Source organism: Arvicola amphibius, chromosome 10 (assembly GCF_903992535.2).
Source record: "Arvicola amphibius chromosome 10, mArvAmp1.2, whole genome shotgun sequence".
In the NCBI taxonomy this organism is placed as follows: domain Eukaryota; kingdom Metazoa; phylum Chordata; class Mammalia; order Rodentia; family Cricetidae; genus Arvicola; species Arvicola amphibius.
Window position 1 is genome coordinate 17859967 of NC_052056.1, and position 20065 is coordinate 17880031.

The window sequence follows — 20065 nt, forward strand, 5'->3', positions numbered from 1 at the left end:
ATAAATCATATACCCAAAGGAAAGTTACTCATGTGTTGACATAATGATACTTAAAGTAAAAATAACATTTTCTACACACCTCTGTTTGTTTAGAGTATATATCAAATATTACTAAAGACTGTGTTTCTGGAGAGTATGCAATTTAATTACTGTGTAAGTAACAGTCAAATAACAACTTACGCATTAAATTATCAACCTGTGATTTAAATTCATGAGCAATATTCTTGTTATAAGAATTCTGACAACCAGCAGAGTGTTGGTGGCACACACTTTTAATCCTAGTATTTAGGAGGCATAGACAGTTAGATATCTCTCAGTTGGAGGCCACTTGGTTTACGAAACAAGTTCCAGGGCAGCCAGGACTATTTAAGAAAGAAATCCTCGGAAAAAAAAAATTGACAACCTCCACTAAAATATTTGCTAAATATTTTCACTTTTCCTCATGCTATTTTAAGAAATTATCTTAATATATAATTCAAGTACTACAATGAAATGGAGGACACTATGCTCTTCTCTTCAGTTCCTTTACTAAACTCTTAAAAAATGAAGATAGGAGTTCGAGGCCAGCCTGGTCTATAAGAGCTAGTTCCAGGACAGGCTCTAGAAACTACAGGGAAACCCTGTCTCAAAAAACCAAAAAAAAAGAAAAAAAAATGAAGATAGGTTAAAATGTCTTGAATTTTGCAGATTGTATGTGTGTGTGTACTTGTATGTGAATCTAAATAACAAAATGTGAATGGATAATCTGAGTGTAATGAAAGCAACGATTCTAAGATAAAATTTAAGTCACCTGGAGAAGTTGTTCAGGGATATCTTTTCTACAATCCTTTAATTTAAAAACTTGTAGATAAATGCTGGTATGTCAAGGAATATTCAAAAAGAGATGAACCCCTAGATGTCCTCTAAATCTCTTATTCACCAGCTAACATCTTTGCTTGTGGACATATTCAATTTATCCATTAAAGAATTCTGTACTATCTGTTCAAGAGTAATTGTAGTAATTTCATTTCTTTGAGAAAAAATAATTATATGATACTTCTAATTAAATTATCTCTTTCTTTGCTAATTATAATGATATAATCTTAACCAAAGAATTAATTTTATTTGAAATCATTTGCTTGAGTTGAGGATTATTCATGATAGTGAACTACAAGGGGGCAGAAGTTAATTATTTGGAAGAAATCAAATCAATTTTTTAATCAAAATTGTTATACAATACTATGCAAGTAGAAATTGTTTTGCTTTCTTTTCCTTTTTCGACTTAATTTAATCTTCTCAATGATGGTGATTAGTTGTGATCATTCACTAGCCCTTCTCTCCCTGGGCTCATTGATAATCACTATTGGTGTCTGACACAAAGCTCAGGAAGCTCAGAAGATTCTTTTACCCAGAGCTCAGGACTACCAAATAAGCAGAAGTTTCCCTGGCAAAGATAAATGTTTAGAATATCTACAAAGAGCAAATGAAAAGATCCAAGGTCTTGAGCCTAATACGGTTATAGAAATTTTGGTCCTGATATTTCTAGCAAATAGAGGTCATTGCCACATCAGTGCAGTGCTGGGAAAACTGCTGACATGTTGTCTAAGTAACGCAAAGAAATGTCTTTTCTACAAAGGACTACGATTACAGGATACGATTGACTGAAGAAAAAAAAGAAAACTTTTATCAAGCATTCAAATTGATCTACCTCTTAGGATCCCAGAAAGGATGTTCCCACTGAGATAGATTTATACATGTTAATTGAGATGCTTATGGACTTGATTAACTTTTGAGAATTTATTTATATTATTCTAATAGTCTCATGTAATTCTTGGTGTCCATTGCAATATATATAAATTGTCATTATTAACTGAATCATCTTAGGTTAGTAAAGGATTTGACAACTATGTTTATTTTCTTTCAACGTATTTTGATCTTTGTATGTTGCTTTTCTGTGCCTATTATATTTCTTGCTGTTTGCATCTTTTCTTTCCTTCTACTGATTCCTTAATTGTTTTCATATTTCGCTAATTTCCTGAGATGTAACAGCAGGGTGTTTCTCTCAGACTGTCCAGAAATTTTATATGAATGCATTAGTTGATATAAACATGTGACCTAGTATTTTTAGCATATCTCTCCATATTGGATATGTTGTTGGAGCTCCATTTTCATTTGTCTTGAGACATTTTCATTTTCTTCTTAATTTCTTCCCATCCTACCATTTGTTCAGGGTATGCTGCTTAATTTCACTTAGTTGGATATTTAAGGTTTGTTAGTAATTCATACATAATTTCATTACATTTTGTGGAAAAATTCTTGAGATTTTAGCTTTGAAATTTGTTAACATTATTCTGACCAACAAAAGCATTTATCCCTAGAAATATTCCATGTGATTTTGAGAAAATTGCCAGTCCTGAAGTTGTATGGATGTTTGCTGTATACATATGAATTACTTCTTATAGAAATGGCTATTGTGTCAGTAAAATTTCTGTCTCTGTATAGTCCTTCAATACACAGTGTATATTGCCTGCTGTACTTAGGACTATCCTTTGTTTGTTTTGGATACATGGAAGAGACTATATAATCCTTTCCCTTCCAATCTATACAACTTCTGACTTATCAAGTTTAGGATCTTGTTTTGATTTATCTATTCATTCACTGCCTCTTTTAATTGAATAATTAAATCAATTTATATTCAAGGTAATTCTTTTTAAACATTTTAGACTTATTTATGTTTTGCCTGTGTGTATGAATGCTCATCATGGGTTTGCACGGTGTCAAGGAGGCCAGAAAACAGTGTCGGATCCTCTAATGCTGGAGTTATACTTATGATAGATGACTGTGAGCAGACAAGTGCATGCTAGTCATCAAACCTGAGCCGTCTAAAAGAATAAATAGTAGTCTTGACTTCTGAGCCATCCCTCAAGCCCCCAAGGTAGTTTGTGAGACACATAATTTTAATAATTTTACAGACTTGTATTTATGTTTTATCTGACAGATACAATAAATTGTAGTATTTTATTTGAAAATCCTGAAATTCATATTTAGAAATGGTAGTCTTACCCTGGAGGCTAACACCAGGGTATTCTAAGATAATGCTGACATTCAAGGCTGTATTGTTTTTCCCCCAGCTAAAGAAGCATTTAAGTGAGTCATGGCCCACAGGGACTGAATTTCTTCCCTAGCTAATAACTATTCACCAGAGCACAGTGGAGCAAAGAATGAGTGCTTTCAAAAGCTCCCAACTGATTGTAAATGAAACAGGAAGAAAAGAGAGGGTAGACAAGTAGGTAGTAATTCTGGGAAGAATAGAAGTAGAAGTAGAAATATGGTCTACATACATTATACATGTTCATGTATATATGTAGCTCTCAAAACATTAAGAGATTTTATGTTTGCATGTATGTGTTCAGTCTCTGTCACATCTATTTATTCATTTAACATCAACAGTAATAGCATTCAAGGGATGTTATGACATCCACAGACCAGATGATAAGAATATAGCAGAAAGGGTACTAGCCTTATTAAAACTCCTAGAGTTCATGAATATTAGATACAGTGGGCTAAGATTTGGTAAATTTTCTCTCCATAATGCTTAGCTTGTATAGTGACTCACTCTTAGAATATATTCCTAATATTAGTTAGGCCTGTTCTCTAAACATGTAAACCACTATACCCACGTATGCTCAGGAACCAGGTACACATTTATTACTTTGAATTTCTTTAAAAGCAGCTTATCAGATTACTCAGGCTAATTCAACAGGAATCCATGATGAGTGAGTATGAACACACATATTTTCTTAAAACATACCATTTTAAAAGAATTCCTGGAGGAAATTCAAATATCTGGATGTTTTGAAACACCATATTTTTAATATTCTTACTAGGCCTATGTTCAAAGTTTCTCACAAGTTTGTAAAAGACAATGAATTGATAATAACATGAAATAAGTTATACAAGAATATATCTGTTAACTAAAAAGTTTCATAATAATTAGTAATAAATAAGAGCAAAAGTTAATTGCCAAGGTAGACAATCTACAAATAGGTGTAAACACAAACAGCCTGTCTGCACTAATCCCCCTTTAACTCTTTCTAACTCTGTTGTTTCAGTGACAACCAATCTGGTGCACAATCTACAATTAATGAAATGCAGGTGTGCTTGAGTTTTGCACTTAAAAAATGTACTTATGTTGTTTGAAAAAAAAAATTTAAAGACAATACAATACCAATGTGAAAATCATCAAGTACCAGAAATATACTAACAAAGGATGGAAACAACCCACAGTGACCCGGTTGTGATGTCTTTTAACAAAAACAAAATCAGTATTGCAAAGAATCAGTAAGGGTGGAATAATGACACCCATTTCATGGCAGTAACACACAGCCGTCTAATTGAAATTAAGGCCAGCTCAACAGGAGGAAATCCATTTGTGGTTCTGGAAATGTAGCCAACTTCCCAGGGCTAGCCTGTGGGCCTTAAAGGAATATCTGCTAGCATCACTTTACAGAAACAGCATAATCCCTATCTGTTGTAGGAGGGCAGCTTGTTTGTTTCCCAACTATTTAGCCCTGACATAATCACACAGAAACCAAATTATTTGCAATACTGTTTGGACAATAGCCTAAATGTATTTCTGGTTAACTCATATCTTAAATTAACCCATCTCCATTAAACTATGTATTGCCACAAGACTACAACTTACCAGGTAAAGTTCTAGTATCTATCTGGGGGTGGGGAGGAAATGAGGGAAGAGAGGGAGGCTACAAGGCATCTCACTGACTTGGCACTCTTTCTCCCATCATTCAGCCTAGCTTTCCCCACCCTGTTCTTCCCTGCCATAGGCTCAAAGCAGTCATTTATTAATCAATGGTAAGCACAGCATGCAAAGGAGAGTCCTACATCATTCTAAATATTTAGCTGCATTCTAAATATTTATTTTTGTACCTCAAAAAGTGTTACTCCTTATCAAAGAAACTTTTCTTTGCATCAGAAAGAGGTCATGATAAAAAAAAAAATCCACAATTGGTCAAAATGCAGAAAACAAATGATCAAGGGGTTCCAATGACCAACTGGTACATCTATCGCACAATTTCTAAACCTAAAACTTGAAGAAAATAAGAAAACAGGAGGCAGAAAGACTATAAAAGCTAAAGGACCAGAAAATCTGCTGTGAGGTTGTTTCTTCTAGAAATGACAGAGATGCTTCATCAGTATGGCTTACTAAAACAACCTGAAGAAGTGCTGCACTAATAGACATGGTAGTGCATGTGTGTGTACGTGTGTGTACGTGTGTGCATGTGTGTGTATGTGTATAGATGTGTGTGTGTGTGGTACTCCACGTGCATGCACAAATGTATTTTGTGGACATATGTGTGTGATAGTGTATATTTGCATGCATGTGCTGAGTTTTTATTTATATGTGTGTATGTACATCTGTGCATGCATTTGTGTGTATGTGCATTTCTATGTATTTCTACAAAGTCTTATGCATGTGTATGTGGGCATCCTAATGTGAGTGTTTAAGTGTATTTTCCATGTGTGTGTTTATGTGTATTTTGCATGTATGTTTGTGGTGTTTTCTGGCATCTACTCATCTACTGTCATATAGGATCACTGTTGATCAAATATTAGATTACCTTCACATTACACATCTCTCTAAGGCCTTACTTCTAAACAAGATGGTAGGAACCAGTTTCCAATAGCCTCAACGGCACAATGTGAATTAAATTTGAGGCCATCCGACCCATTAAGAGCAAGACTCTCAGCAAAAGATACACATTTTTTTTTCTATTTTTATTTCTTCTCTGCTTTGCTTACTAATATTTATTATTTTTAGTAACATTCTAGTCCATTTTTAACAATTATGCAAAAAAAACTCTAGAAGCAGATTTTGACACATTCCAAGTCAGGCAGGACTGAAGTATGTTTTCATTAAATTAGTTAGTAGGCCACTTGGTAACGTATTCTAGATTTAATCTTGAAGTGTTATCAATGAAAATATATAATTTTATGATGAAAAGATTCTTGTATAATATAAAAATAATGTAAAAATAAAAAATATTGTGTTGAAAGTATTCATTTATTTATATAGACATTTAAGAAATGTTTTGTAAATAGAAGTCACTACATTCATTTCCTCATGGCAGATCCTCTTTCTGCACTCCATCATATTGCAACTTCTGTGACCAGTTTAGCTTTCTTAGGCTTCAGTCCTAACATACTACTCACTTCTTAATAGACATATTAACTAAGCACTCTACCCCTTGGTATTCTTCAGAACAACTATGATAGGATAATTAATTCCTTGTTTATATATGTTTCAGAACTAAAAGAAGTAGTTTGTGTAGGCAGAGACTGCTCTTGTCTTTTTTAAACACCCAGACCTGAAATAATCACACAGAAACTGTATTAATTGCAATACTGTGTGGCCAATAGCTTAAGTGTATTTTAACTAGTTATTACATCTTAAATTAACCCATTTTATTATTTTAAATTTTACCACTAGGCTCATGTTTTACCACTAAGGTTTCCAGGCATCTATCTCCTTTGGCAGTCTCAAAGCATTTCCTTGACTTGGCCTACTCTCTCTTTGTCTGCTTGAAATTTTGCCTTGTCCTATTTTGCACTACTATAGGTCTAAAATAGCTTCTTTATTAACCAATGCTATCCATGGCATATATACAGGAATCCCACATCACCTCCCCTTTTTGTCTAATTAAAAAGAAATGTTTTAATTTTAACATAACAAAATTACGTACAACAAAAGAGTTCTTAAATAAGAATTATAGTTACAATATTTATATCTACATTATTTTTATCATAGCAAAGGAAAGCTATAACTATCCATTTTTACTACATCAAAGTCCCCAGGAGGATATAATATCACCTAAATTAACATGAAGTTCATTGTAAGCAACTTCCAAAACTCTAGAAATGACAGAGACATCTCACTGCCTGGACAGTTACCCAATGTTCTTTTGTAATGTTGGGGAATCACTTTCCTCCTATAAGTTCATCATATATGTCAGATTTTCCATGAAGCAGAAATTTTTCAAGATAGTTCTTTCTATGTTGGCAGTTTGTCAGTCACTTTATTTTGTGTCTTGCAGAATCTCTGGCAGATTCTTTCATGAAGCACTTTCAGCAGTCATTTTTCTTTGGGTCTGCATGTCCAGTTCATACAGCATAACATCAAGCAGTTCATGCAAGAGCAGTTTTTTGCCCAAATGCCTAAAAACTTGATAAGAAGCATCTTTGATGCCAATCTTCCTTTTGAAGTAGATTTGTGCTGCCAGGAGCAAATGTATCTCATTGTCATGAAAATTTCTAAGTACTTTAAACATTTTAAATATCATATTCTGTAAGTCTTTGAAAGGTTTGAAGAATAACTATCCATCTGAAATATATCTCTGTACATCTAGAAAACCTAAGTAACAGAACTACAAGCTTGACTATTACAGATAACTATCTATTAATCTATATTTTTAAATCATATACTTTTAAATGAGCTGCATAAACACAATACCTTTATCAAGAGCAGAAATATACATATAAGAAAATTGACCTTAAATTTGTATCAATAATCCAAGATTAATACAAATGCAAAGTTTTCATCTCTATAGCATATCCCTCTTTAAATGAAAATATTTATAAATAACATTTGGAAAATTGGATGTAGTTTGTTTTAAAAAACTTCTTTCTGCTTTTTAGTGGGTGAAGTTTTGGGGGGGATTACTGAGACCTTTGGGGTGGTTCTTGGTCAATAAAACCACATTAGTCTGGAGAAAAATCCACAGGTTCTCATCCTCTGCGAAAATAAAAGCAGAACCTTTTTTCCAAAGCAACATATTTAAATTTTGAAGTCAAGATACCTTTAAAATATATGTATTGGTTTAGTTTAGCAGTCTTCAGAATCGAATGTCTCTCTGCAGTCAAAAAATTTAAAGAAAACACAATCGTATGTAAATCCAGATACTCTGTGTATATTTTATCTTTATGTGGCTTATTTTGAGGTTTATTTTTATCTGAATATGTCTTTATTGCATGTCTTTAATTATTTTTGACCAGGGTCACTTTTAAAATGGTAAGCAGCTTGGCTGTAGAGGCCCTGGATGCTGGCTCCACCTCTCACTGTCTTTGAATATGGCAGAGGAACTTTTACCACCAGCTCTGGGACTGCTGAATAGGAGTCACGCTCACCACTTTAGCTCTGTGAAGGAGTGTGCAGCACATAATCCCCTTTTATCTGACTAAAAACTAAATCTGCTATGCAGTGCACTGTTTAGCCAGGAAATATTTTGTTTATGACTGTGGATATCCATCGTGGTCTCCTAGCAGACCAGAGTGGACCACTTGTTCGGGCAGGGGTGCTGAATGGCAGGCATGTTCTCAGCTACTTCCCTCCTAACCCTAAGAAGGCATACAATGACCTGGATCCAAAGCTTGTGGCTGGCAACATGGGTAAGCCCCATGTTAGGTGCCATTTTTAGGGGAGACTATTCTTTTGTTTTTTGGCAGTCCAGACCTTAAATGATCACACAGAAACTGTTTAAATGCAATAGTGTTTGACCAATAGCTTAAGTGTGTTTTTAGCTAGCTCTTACATTTTAAATTAACCCATTTTATTATTTTATATTTTACCAAAAGGCTAGTTTTTACTGGTAAGGTTTCCAGGCATCTGTCTCCTTTGGCAGCAACATGGCATTTCTTTGACTGTACCTACTCTCTCTTCTTTTATCTGTTTAGAATTTTCACCTTACAATATTCTGCACTGCAATAGACCCAAAACAGCTTCTTTATTAACCAATGGTATTCACACAGAGGGGAATCCCTCATCAGTAGTGGATTTACTGTGCTACTTTACAGAGTAATGGTTAAATAGTACAACCACCTGCATCTACTGATGAAGAACCTGAGAGTGTGGTACACAGTCCACAAGCTAGATGTTTTAGTCATTAAGATTGGTACCACAGCCCTGAAAAAACTTCTAGACGGTTGCTGGTACAAATCTATGGAGGAATACCAAACAAGCTGGGCCTCCCCCACAAAGGGTAGACAGAGTCAGCAGCAAGAAGTGAAGGCTAGAAGGATCATGGCTTTGCACTGGATCCACTTTATAATTGGGCTCATGGCTGAAAGGGTCTTCCTACTCTGGTGAAGTGTTAGTCCTCAGTTAGTCCTGGAACACAGACCTGTCCAGATTTGTGTCTTCTTAATTTGTTCCAGATGCAAGCTATCTGTCAACAAAACTGTCAAATATCTTGCCCTCTCAATGCCACTAATGAGGATAGTTAATACTGTGCAAGAGAGGTTTCTGAATGTGGGTTAGTAAAATAAAACAGTGATGGATAACTTAAGATGAAAAATATAGTGTGCATGGTTTGATGGCTGCCTTGAGTTCTAGTAATGTTTCTTTTACATAAGTGGGTGCTTTTATATTAGGGGCATAGATATTCAGGACTGAGACTTCATGCTGATGGATTTTTCCTGTTATGAGTATAAAATGTCCCTTTCTATCTCTTCGGATTGATTTTAGTTTGAAGTCAACTTTGTGAGAAATTAGTATGGCCACACCTGCTTGTTTCTTAGGTCCATTTGCTTGATAAACCTTTTCCCAACCCTTTACTCTGAGTAGATGTCTGTTTTTGTGGTTGAGGTGTGTTTCTTGTAAACAGCAGAATGTTGGATCATGTTTTCATATCCAATCTCTTAGCCTGTGCCTTTTTATAGGTGAATTGAGTCCATTGATATTAAGTGATATTAATGACCAGTGGCCATTAATTTTCTTTTGGTAGTAGAGATTGTGTGTTTCCCTTCTTTGAGATGTGCTGGTGAAGGGTCACTAGATGTCTGAGTTATTGTGGGCATTGTTGGACTCCTTGGTTTGTGATTTTCCTTCTATTACTTTCTGTAAGGCTGGATTTGTGGCTACATATTTTTAAATTTGTTTTTATCCTGGAAAGTTTTGTTTTCTCCATTTATAGTGAACAAAAGCTTGGCTGAGTATAGTAGACTGGGCTTGCATCCATGGTCTCTTAGTTTCTGCAGTACATCTATCCAGGACCTTCTGGCTTTCATGGTTTCCATAGAGAAGTCAGGTGTAAGTCTGATAGGTTTACCTTTATACGTTACTTGACCTTTATCCTTTGCAGTTCTTAATATTCTTTCTTTATTCTGTATGCTTTGTGTTTTGATTATTATATGGTGAGGGGATTTTTTTTTTGATCCAGTCTATTTGGTGTTCTGTATGCTTCTTGAACCTTCGTAAGAATATATTTCTTTAGAATGGGAAATATATTTTCTGGACCATTGAGCTGTACTTCTTCTCCTTCTTCTACCCCTATTATTCTTAAGTTTGGTCTTTTTATTGTATCCCAGATTTCCTGAATGTTTTGTGATTAGAATTTGTTTGATTTGCTGTTTTCTTTGATCAGTGCATTTATTTTTTCTATGGTATCTTCAGAATCTGAGATTCTTTCTTCTATCTCTTGTATTCTGTTGGTTATGCTTGTTACTGTAGTCTCTATTCATTTACCTAGATTTTCCATATCCAGCCGAACCTCGATTTGTGTTTTCTTCCTTGCCTCCATTTCAGTTTTCAAGTCTTGAAATGTTTCCATTATCTGTTTGATTATTTTTCCTTGGTTTCCTAGGATATCATTTATGGATTTACTCAATTCTTCAAACTTTTTGTTATTCTTCTCATCCATTTCTTTAAGGAAGTTTTTCACCTCCTGTTTAAGGGCCTCTATCACTTTCATAAAGTCAATTTTTTCTGCTTCTTCTTGATTAGGGTTGGCAAGAGACTTGACTCTAGAGGGGTTTGCAGGTATCCAGGGAGATGCCCCCAGCTAGTTCCTTGGGCAGCTGAGGAGAGGGAGCTGGGAAAGGCCAGATCCTATAGTCATACTGATGAATATCTTGCATATCACCATAGAACCTTCATCTGGTGATGGATGGAAATAGAGGCAGAGCCACACATTGGTGCACTGGACTGAGCACCCAAGGTCCAAATGAGGAACAGAAGGACGGAGATCATGAGCAAGGAAGTCACGACTGCGAGGGGTGCTCCCACCCACTGAGATGGTGGGGCTGATCTAATGGGAGCTCACCAAGGCCAGCTGGACTGGGACTGAAAAAGTACAGGATAACACCAGACTCCCTGAACATGGTGAACAATGAAGGCTGCTGAGAAGCCAAAAACAATTACACTGGATTTAAATCCTTCAAATGGCTTTGGGGGGACATAGCCTGTTTAGATGCTCACCTTCCTAGACCTGGACTTCCCACAGGGCAGGGAACTCTTACCACTCTTTGGACAGGAGAGGGAGGGGGAGTGGAGGGGAGAGGGGGAGGTAAATGGGAGGTGGGGAGGAGGCAGAAATTTTTAATTAAAAAATAAAAATAAGTAAAAAAGATGAAAAATATAAACAGAAGAATGACCAGACCGAACCATATATAAATAGAATTACTAGGAACATTTTTATTAAATATATATTCATTCATAAATATATATATATATTCATCCTCAAATATAGTGTATTAAATGGAGTCAAAAGGCATGGTGTTTAATATTGTTGACATTCAGCACAGACCACTCATGCAGAGCACAAAGTAAATGTTAATACCTTTCTTTTTTCCTACTGAATAGTATGTTTTTGTTATGTTGCATTCAGCCTTCAAAGGGTTGTTTACAACAAGCTTATCTGAACATCAGAATACTAAGCCATGTGAAATATCAAACTATCTATAAGAATGTGAATGTTTGAGATGGAGTTTCCTATAACATTTGCTGTTTTATAATATGAATATAACAAAAGTTTTTTGGCATATTCACGATCATTGAAACATTAATAATGCCTTAGATATTCCATATTGTTCAGTTTTTTAAAATTTCATTCACAATTACTTAAATAATCAGAGTTTCAGAAATAAATTATGTTTCACAAATTATAGAAGCAAAACTTACAAATAAATACAGATCATAAGAAATTTTCTCTAGCAATAGAGATTTTAGTGAGCCAGTGAATGGTATGCTCAATGGTTATTATATTATAGGATTTATTTCTTAGTACTCCTTTGAGGTTTTATCTTTACTTTTAGAAAATATAAAAAAAAGTTGCAAGCCCTATAATCCATCCCATGACTGCTTACAAAGGCAAAGCAGACAATAGGATTTGAAAGTTTCTGGCTATCATTTTAAGTATGGATTTGACTGTAGAGTCTTCTTCATTTTTTTTGGAAGTAGCTTTGTTGATCACAAGTAACAAAAGCATGAATGGTTGTTAATCAATATGGAAAAAAATTCAATAACAATGCTTACAGAATCTCGACTGGACTTTCTTGAAGAGCTTTTGGTGCTGACATTCCAAAGAATGCCTTCTTTCATTTTAGCTCTCTCCTTTGTGAATGAAGACCACTCTGTAGTCTATTATCCATCCTTTGGAAATGACTTATTTTCCCCTAAGCTCTCAGGCATATTTTTTATCATTTACCACACCACAAATGCTTGTTGGCTACCTGAGCATTCTTTTTAAACATTCTTTAAGGCTTGTGGTATTTAATTTCTTTGTTCTCCCTCCAGCTGCAGTGACATCAAAAATGTACAGCAATTGACAGGCATGTCTTAGTCCCTTTTCTTTATTCCTTGTCCCCAGCACTTTTGGATCCTCAGTTCTATTTTAACCACCACCTTATAAATCATAACTTCTCACATAGCCCAACACATTCATTTACACAGTCATCTGTATCCCCTGCTGCTCCTGTGTCAGCTCCTTGCATGAATCTGCAGAGTTGACTTTACTGAGCTCTGACTCACAATTCTACCTATCAGGAACTTGCTTATTTTTGCTTCTTATTTTAAGCAAAACAACATCATGAGTTTTATGAATCAAAAGACTAATGAGCCCATCTGTCATTTTCTGCAAGAATGCTACTATGAATCACGTTTTCTGGCTTTAACCAGTACTGGTAAATTACTACATGTAAATAGACTCACCAAGATGTCAAAACAAGAGTGGTGCATGAAGCTACTTCTGTATAGTTCCCTGAGAAGATTCCCTGCATTTAAATCTTTATTAGACACCTGGGAGCAGTCTGGGTGCTGGCATTTAAACTAAGTCTTCATAATTGTAAGAGATATCAAAGTGTATTGAAGAGTTGGAAAATAGTTATTTTTCTCAAGATCGCAGACTTATAAGGTTTGGATGTCATGGCTGAGGTAAATGAAAGTGATGTGAATAAATATAAAGCTGGGTATGATGACACATGTCTCTTGTCAGCACTCAGAGATGAAGAGGAAGAGGGATCTCTGAGTGAGATCAACCTGGTCTACAAAGTGAGCTGCTGGACAGCCAGTTCTACATGGATAACCTTCTCTGATATAACTAGTTAAAACTTTTGAATTAAAGGTGAAAATATAATCATTAATCCTTTGAGAACATGTAAAGATATTTTCTTCTTTAAATATTTGGCTGTAATTTATTCCTTTACTTGTATGTCTCCTTTTTGCTTCCATCTTGGCTACACACTTAAGAATGGTTCAAAGAAATAGACTAAATGATGATGATGATGAAATCAAATATCAATAAGGAATGCTAACTGCAGTGAGCTATAATCAGTTTCTTAATCACATTAAGTATCACATCTTAACATCAAGAAACATCTCATTCTATGTTACCAAAAAAACTCTCTTTGTTTCCTAGAGATGTATATCAAGGTATATTGTATTAGAGATAAAAATTCAGAGGTATAGAAAATAAATGGGAGATTATTTCAAAACTTAAACTCTAATATCTAATATCAATAACAAGGAATGAAGATAAAAAACTTATCAGTGTTTGCAGAATATTATAACCTCTGCATTTAGAACACAAAATCAGTAACAAAAGATCTGGAGAAACAAAACTGTGATTAAAAACTATAGACAGAATAACCTAAAAACAAGAACTATAACCTTATAAAGATTAATGAGAAGCCATTCTGTACCTTGTTATGTTTTTCTCATAAATTGTAACCTCACATTTACTCCTACATTGAAAGACTTCAGCCCCAGTTAGTGGACCTGTTTGGAAAGATTACTAGAAGGTTATTAAAGGTTGCTAAAAGATGGACTGAAGTGCTATGTCACTGGGTCAACATTTGAAGCTATTTATACTGACTCTACTTCCTGTTTGCTATCTACTTCCTGAGTGGAGTGTGGTCATCCAGATTCCCAATCCACCACTATGCCTTCCCTGCCTGTTACCATGTCTTAGAAACCATGACAGAAACCATGAGTCAAATTAAGCACATTCTTCTTTAAGTTGCTTTTGTCTGTGCATTTTATTTCAACAAAAGACATTAATCTAATACAAGTATCCTGCCTTGAGTAACCTTCACAGGGAGTCAGAGCCCTCCACTGTGACACCGCATAAAAGCTTGACCCACAACATAAAAAAACTAAAGTAACTGTGCCAATGTAGATTTATGTCCACAGAAATATATACCATATTGATGATCAATAACACATTTGAAATCTACAAAGACACCCAAAGCCCTTTTATGAGCCTCCTCATTTCCTGATCCCATTTCACAACCATCTTACAAATTTCATAAGTTTCTTTTGTTGCAATCTTACCAAAAGTATTCGCAGGTGGATATTTAAAAAATAAAATAAGTTTAGTTAAGCAGGCACAAAGAAGGCTGCTGAATTTAGTGTTGAGATTCAAATTACCTGAGTTACTTTTAAAAAAAAGTCGAGTATCTACTAATTTGATGCATGTGAAATCTCAATTATCAACTTGAATAGTTCTACACATCACTCGAGAGTTGGGGGTCTCTGGGAATGCCAGAGGGGTGTTCTCTTAATTAGGTTAATTGTAGTGAGATGATCTATCCAACTATGGGTAATGACATTCCCTAGGGTGGGATTATGGACTGTATAAAGGAGAAACTGGGGAGGGCATTCAACACTTTTTCTCAACAGTAGATGCAAGGTGACCAGACACTTCAATCTCCTGATTCCCTGATTTCTGCACCTTCAAGCTAGAATTCTAAATGAACTCTCCCTTAAGTGGCTTTTGTTAAAGTACTTTATCAAAGTATTTTTTAAAAAGTAACTAGTACAATACATTAGGTTAGTAGTATAAACACACTTATTGTACCTGTAGCCACAAATTATATTATACTCAGAATTGAGTATAATAAAGGGTTATTTATTTAGGGGTAGACTCACAGATCACAGGTTGTCTGTATGAATGGAGAACAGGAACTGAATCCAACAGCCAGAAGAGAGAGTGCACACAAGCTTTGTGACTGCATTTATAGTATATGAGTTCATGCCAATGTGGACTGGTATCTTAAAGACTATTGACAGTTCTCTGCACAAACAGGGAACAGAAACCAAACCCAGCAGCTGGAAGAGAGAGCACACACAAGCTTTATGGCTGCATTTATAGTAGTATAGGCCCACACCCAAGTGGGCTGGTATCTTAAAGGCCACTGGCTGAAGGAGTTCCCACAACAGGCTTCAATCCTACAAAAAGAACTATAGGTCACTAAGGAATGCTGGGAGCTAGAGAAATAGTATTCCTTATGGAATAGTACACTAATTGATTATTCAATACCAAACTGCCAGTCCTGCAAACATACATACAGGTAACATTGTACAGACTGAGCATTTTACACTTGTGTACTTATGTATACATGTAACATCAGTAAATGAAAAAAATAAATCTGAAAAAGAGCAAGGATGGGTATATGGAAGGGCTTGGAGGGACAAAAAGGAAGGAGGAGTTATGTAATTATAATTTCAAAAATATAAGAAATAATCTTTTAACGTCACGAAACTGCAAATATAAAGGCAGTGTTTTACCTTTCTCTGTTCTTTGTTAAATATGCCACATTGCTTTCAGGACTCTACCTGAATGAAGAACTCCAATAGCTTTCATAGACCTTAGCCACAACCTACCATTGCACTTTCAGCAGTCTTAAGCAAAGCTGAAGCAGAGCACAAACCTCCTTTGAAAATGCTCCTATATTCCTTTTTGCAGTATGGGGCTCACTCTGCAGCAGATTGCATGAATACCTGCTTTAAATAATGGATAATGTTACTACCAATAGCCACACATCAATAGCACCCAGTTTCTTTTCAGGAATATTATGCAAGCATTGGCAAACTTTGGCAAATCACCGAATCTAGCCCAAATCAGATCTGTGCACATGAGTTACAAGGAAAATCACATTCTCAGAGTCAATTATTTAGGAAAAATCTTCTCTTTACCATGCCATGCCTATTAGGCATACATGTGATTAAAATTAAGTGTATTATAGAAAAAGACATGCACAGTAATCAAAGACCAATCCAATCTAGGATACCTATCAAAATAAATAACAACTCATAGTATGTGCCTAGCAACCAAGTTCTATCTCTTGGACCCATATAAGAGAGTTCCAGATTATAATAGAAACCCTCAAGTTCCTATACTCACGTGATCCAGCTAGTTTTGACAACTTATGTGACCCTTGCTGATCCCTTTGAAAAATGTTTCTGTGCTAAAATTTGCAAAACTGTATGGTCTTAGATTTCACTCTTAAAAAGCCAAGAACCTGGAATTGCCCAGTAACCACTGGGAACAAAGGATGGCTTCATCTTATATCACTTATTTTTCTAAAATAGTAAAGTCTGAAATTAAGGCAACAGATAAATTCTAATTAGAATCTCCAGGAGGTTTAAACTATTATATTCCTAACGAAATGTTTTATCAAAAAAATCCTAGTCATAATTTTAGAATATGAACTGTTCCATAAATAGACATGCAATGACAATTATAGATAAATGTCATGAATTTGAAAGGAAGCAAGGAGGAGTACTTGAATGGATTTAAATATATTCAAAATATGAGTACATCATCAAAGGTTATGAAAATTGGGTATTCCATCCATTTTTCTTCAATGAAACTACATAGTCACCTTCCAAGAAACACAGTGATTCTAGCATTTCTGATATATAAACCCTGGTTATAAATATCAGTGGGCCCTAAGAATAAAAATACTTTACTCAAAGAATCTCTTTGCCTTAAGAAAAAAATTCTAATTGGTTAGGCAGTTTCTATGTTCACTCATATTGTGTTGGGGAAATTAAGTGAAATTAGGCATTACTACAGAGCTACTAGCAAGACACATTTTTTTCCAGTTAATACTTAGTGTTTGGAAGTCAATGATATTTTGTGCATACTGTTTCTCTTTTATATAAATAAGTATAACACACTGACAACAATACATAATCAAGGTCTTGAGATACCAGTTGTCACTTTTGCATGATATTCAACAGGGAGTCCATTGAAAGAGTTTAATACCCTGTGGTTTTGATTACATTTCAGACCATCGGCGATTTCTTGAGTATGTGGTCTAGTGTATAATAGTAGGGTGCTCACAAGTCAAGCATTTATATTACTGGAAATAACAGAAACAAAAACAAAAAACAATTTCTGAGTGTCTCACCAAGCTCTGCAAGTGTTGAGAACTTAAGAATACAATAGAAATTCTGTGAAGTCACAGTCTGATTCTGCACTTCTAACAAAGTTCCATGTGAAGTCCAAGGACTATGCTTTATGTTAGGGACAGCCATCACCTCCTCAAAACATGTTGAGAATTTTCTTAGATATGAAGTTCAGAAAGTTCAAAAAGCACCAGGAGGTTATTTGATAATACATCACTGGGACACACTGTGGTGATGTCTCTAATCTGACAACCACCCAAAGTGATAGCAGCATGGTGGCCACAAGGGCCATGCCCCCTACTGTGAAAGCCCAGCCATGCTGCTTGTATCTCTCAGATATCAAAAGCTTGTTTCTTATAGTGGCCAGATCAAATAATCCTCTCATCAATCCAGTGTGATGGCATTGAAATGGACAGAATCACCAGGCCAAAAGGCTAATTATTCTAGGTAACCTATAGATTTTCCTAAGTACTAAACACCTGCATCACCACCTTCAAGTTTTATTTTATTTTCTGAAGTGGAAAAGATATCATTTGAGGGACCATGCAGAAGAGCAAGTTTCCTTCTTTTGTATTTTATTCAACCACAGACCGACATTTCATGTATCTAATAAATATCTCCTGTAAACAAGGTAATGGTGACTATAGTGGTCTTGTCTAGGGTTGTTCTAATCAGAGTCATGAGATATCAATGCTAGATAACAATGTTGTTATGGATTATCTCAATCACATACAGGAGCTGACACATGGCAATGTTATTGGCAAAATCTAAAAGATAGTATTAGATTTACAGATTAGTATTTTGGAAAGAATTCTCATGTTTGCCATACATGTATATGTTTCTGTTATTATTTGTTCAGTCAGGAAAAGGTAGGTAATGCTGCATTTACCAAAATGAATGAGTGACACACTGTCATAGTGACACACAGTCAACACCCATTCTTTACTCGTGTGTGTGTCCTTTATTGACTAGCTATAGTTATGCAAGGAGACACAGCAGCCCTATTTAAGACAGTGCCTTTCTTACAGCATAAGTCAAATACTAACTGGTTTTACTCACTTTATTATTCAAATGAAAAAAATCATATAATAGAGCTAATGCATCTTCTGCCTATTGTGAGAAGCACCGGGATTGGCAGGACTAGGCTTGATGTCAAGGAAGCATAAAGCAAACTTTTTTAATTGAGAATTACATACAGCATCTTTCATACTTCTAGATGTTGCTACAATTCCATAGATCTAGCATGAATAACACATCTTCAATAGAATGACAATGTTTAGAAAAAGTTGCCTATTACATCCATGTTGGTTCCAATTTCAACCAAGTTTTTAGTAGTTATTGATCAAGACTGCTTTGATTACATACATTATTGTCTCTACTTTGACCAAAAATGAAACTGTAAATAAAAGTCATATTTTTATAATGAATTGATTATGGAGCAAATCATTTATTGATCAAATCACAAAAATATTTGGCAGTCAGATTACATTTAAGAAATCAGGGAGGTTGTCATAGTCTCTGTGTCAGAGAGAGACCACAGTTAATGCAGTCCTCAAGGGTAAGAAGATTACTTGGAAGTTTACTAATATAGCTTATCTGAGTGGTGCATACCCTTGATAAAGCCATTTGCATCAAGTGGTGACCACTGACACATCTACATGAATGAGTGATTAAGGAGCTCTAGAATACAGCACTGCTGACAGAATGTCCTCCTTCTGACTGCCCACAGCCACAGGAGAGAAACCTGACAAGAAATGCAGAACTACTCTCACCCATAACCCACAGAAGCAAGATATTCATCTGACCCTGTATTTTAGAAGTTGTCTTCCAACTAATACCAAGCACTTGGATTGAGTAAAACCAGAAAAAATAAGGTGTGCTCAGAGGAGATTAAGTAAATGTTACATTTCATGACCAGAAAAACACATGCGTAAGACATTTGGCTATATTTCAGCTGCAAAAAGAGACCAGGTTACAAACTAAGTTTTCTCCTAATGTGCTTGGAAGTCTAAACCTTTCCCTAATGCAGCACTCCTTAAGGAAAGTAGACTGTTTTGAAATTTTTTTTAAAAAAATTATATAGGTTTTGCAAATACATAATTACTTCACTTGTGTGTGTTTATGAACACATACTTATACATTTATGTAAAAATACATATGTAAATCTGACTATGTGCATCTGTATGTACCTGTGTTGTCTATATATAAATACTTGTCATTATACATGGAGTATTTGAGTATTTATTTTTAATATATATGGGGCTGTACTTTTGACTGACATAAATAACTGCTTATAACAGCATTGTCCTAATTATTTTACTTATATAGGTCAATTTCCATTGATCACAATTAGCTTCTGACAATCTATTTAACTCAGTTTACTGAAGAGATAATTTTATTTTTCTTGATCAAAAGCTAGTAGCAGAAACAGACATCTGAGAGGTTTGGGCTCTGTTTTTATCAAAAGGTTATTGAGAGCTTGAATTTAATTAAGTTGTGAACATGTCAGTCTTGCTCAGCATAGATAGTAGCTTGTGTAGCAGGAATCTTAAAATGTTTCAGGAATCTCTTATCTTCATTCCCTACCATAGAATTAAAATTTAT